This window comes from Rosa chinensis, chromosome 5 (assembly GCF_002994745.2).
Source record: "Rosa chinensis cultivar Old Blush chromosome 5, RchiOBHm-V2, whole genome shotgun sequence".
Taxonomy (NCBI): Eukaryota; Viridiplantae; Streptophyta; class Magnoliopsida; order Rosales; family Rosaceae; genus Rosa; species Rosa chinensis.
In genome coordinates this window covers 6,387,045-6,389,687 of record NC_037092.1, presented here as the reverse complement: position 1 = coordinate 6,389,687, position 2,643 = coordinate 6,387,045, and the positions used below count along the sequence as shown (strand labels likewise).

At 41.3% G+C, this 2,643-nt stretch overlaps 1 pseudogene; it reads right to left on the bottom strand.

Annotated features, from left to right (window-relative positions):
• Positions 1 to 226: 226 nt before the first annotated feature.
• LOC112202057 lies at positions 227 to 1,573 on the bottom strand (annotated as a pseudogene).
• Between the last annotated feature and the right edge of the window lie 1,070 nt (positions 1,574 to 2,643).

The window sequence follows — 2,643 nt, the reverse complement described above, 5'->3', positions numbered from 1 at the left end:
TCATCTAAGCACTATATTCTATTTGTGCTGAGATCTATTATACATTACTATTTGTATTTCTTTATCCATCTTATGGATTTATGTTAAAAATTACAAAGCATATCCTAGCACATGCCTTTGTATTTCTTTTTTTGATAATGGTTTATAACTTTATAGAGGATTCTAGGAGGATAGAAAAATGAATAAAATGGAAGCATACACCCATGCCATATCGACCCAGTTTCAATCATCCCAGCAGTACTTCATGCAGCTTCTGCAGAAAACCATCAATGTATAAGCTCTCAATTCCTTTATTGGAGAAGAACTCCCTCCACTTAGCATGGTTGGACCTCACCTCCTTTCCAACCTCACTGTTCTCATCCATCATAGCTTTCACAGCTTTGCAAACCGCTTCCTTGGTGAACAATCCATCTTCATCCCCTTTCTCAACTTCAACTCCAACTTTCAAATCATCGCTCATCATTCTCGCGTTGATTACCTGATCAGCCCAATTTGGCAGAAACACCAATTGGCACTCATTCAGCAACGCCTCGTTTAAAGACCCAGAACCACAGTGAGTCATAAAGCAACCCACAGATGGGTGCTTCAGTATCAATGGCTACTGAACCCAACCCCCATGAACCACTCATTTTCCTTTTACACGCTCTTCAAAGCCTTCTGGCAGTACCGAGTCAATTAATTCAACTCCTGCTGGCGGTTTCAGGACAGAGAAGAATGGCAAACCAGTTAGCTCAAAACCAAGTAACAACTCTTGGAACTGTTCCTTCTTCAAAACGCATTCACTGCCAAAAGTACAGAAAATCACTGTTCTAGGTTCGAACCCTCTAAGCCATTTTGCCCATTTCTCTTCCAACTGTGAACTTGGCGGATCTGGCACCACTGGCCCTGCAAGAATGACCAGCCTGTTCATTTGTATTTCTATATAGTTACAAAATGGCCCTATGAATTCTTTGCAAGTTTGGAAACAAAATTGCATCACAATTGCTGAAAGAGGTACAGTGGCGTTTGGCGAATTCACACCACTACCATATTCCATGTTTGCCATGGGATCAAAAGCTCGAGCTTCGTGAGTTCGTAACTTAATATGAGGAGGAACGATCAGCTTCATGCATGCATAGACTTAGCGGGTACCACACACTTGGAGGACTGATTATGCAGTAATATACTGACTTAATATTATTGCCTAGTCGACGCAACAAAGCAGGCAACCAGTGACTAAAATCGAAGAACACATAATCAGGCTTGAGTTTGAGGAGAGATTGTTCGATTTGGGGTTGAGTGAGGTCCATGGCGGTGGCAAGAAGACAGCCCAAAGAGAGAGGAACGTCGGCTGTGGTTTCAGTCCCCGGAGGAAGGCCATCCACATGAGGGACATTGAGGGGAATGAAGGTAATGAGATCAGGGTGTAGATTATAGTGCTGCAACTTGGATTGAGTTTTGAGAGGTAAAAAGAAGGAGATCTTGACATCTTGTGGCCTCTCTTTGCGAGTTTGTTTGAGATATGAAGAAATCTAGTCAAATGCCCCATAGCAAACCATGGATACATAGCAATATGCAAGGTTTGGTCCCTCATATTTGGATTGCTACGTACTGAACAAAAGTTGACTGAATCAAAAATGAAGCGCTTAATTACCTGTATTTACTTGTATCACAGTCATTAACTCATTATAAAGCTTAGAGGAGATATTATCTTTATAATGATGGTGTCTCAGCCACAAAAATCCCACCATGTCCACTTACAAGATGCAATCGATTATTGGAGTTGGCCACATAGAACAATGCCTAAAACGAGATGTTGGGGCTAATAATTCACTTAAAGTAGTGCTGACTTTTTTTTTTTTTTTGGCAAAGAGTATTTGGGAGGGGGGAAGGCAGGTCCCCTGGCCCAGGAACTTTATGATCGACTGTTTGTCCCGATTATCCAAGGCAGGCCTTGGCAGGAGCCCAACTAACATCTGAGCCCCGCAACAGTTACAATTGGGAGTAGAGTAGTGCTGACTTAGTCGGCAAACACGTAGCTCAACACTTATTTGATTAAGAATAAATTTTCAAAGATTATCTGTTGTGTGCTAGAAATTCTGATCACGGTGCAAAAGATAAGCCCTAAGCTAGATAACAAGTAAGAAGATGATGTACTGTTATTGATTTTTCTCTAGGTAGTTTTACAATGTGTAACCAACTTAACACTAAAGGATAAATCTCCCTATTTATACTGACTCGATTCACTTTTTCTCTTTGACCCATACTCTTAAGTCTTAACATTGTGGACATATTTTGCAGGAATTCTGGGGAAGCTCAACACGTAGCTCTTGTTTGAGCCCAAAAGTAATTTTGGCAAGGTCCTTTAGTGGATTTAGCACAGCGGGCCGATACCTGCGGCCCAAAAATAAGCCTGCTTGGGTTTGGGTTACAGCTTTGCCCATTCCGTAATCCATAAGGAAAATGAAACCTTATTGGAGTCAAGTAGCAGATATTGAATAGGAAACTTCAATCAATAATCTTTCTATAGCAAGGAACAGTCGAAACCCTAGTTATAAATACTAGGTTTCAAGGACGAATCTCTCGCTCAAAAAAATCAATCAATCCTAGCGATTACAAAGCCTCCACGGAGCAAACCTTCAACCTCGTTGAAACCCGGTGACC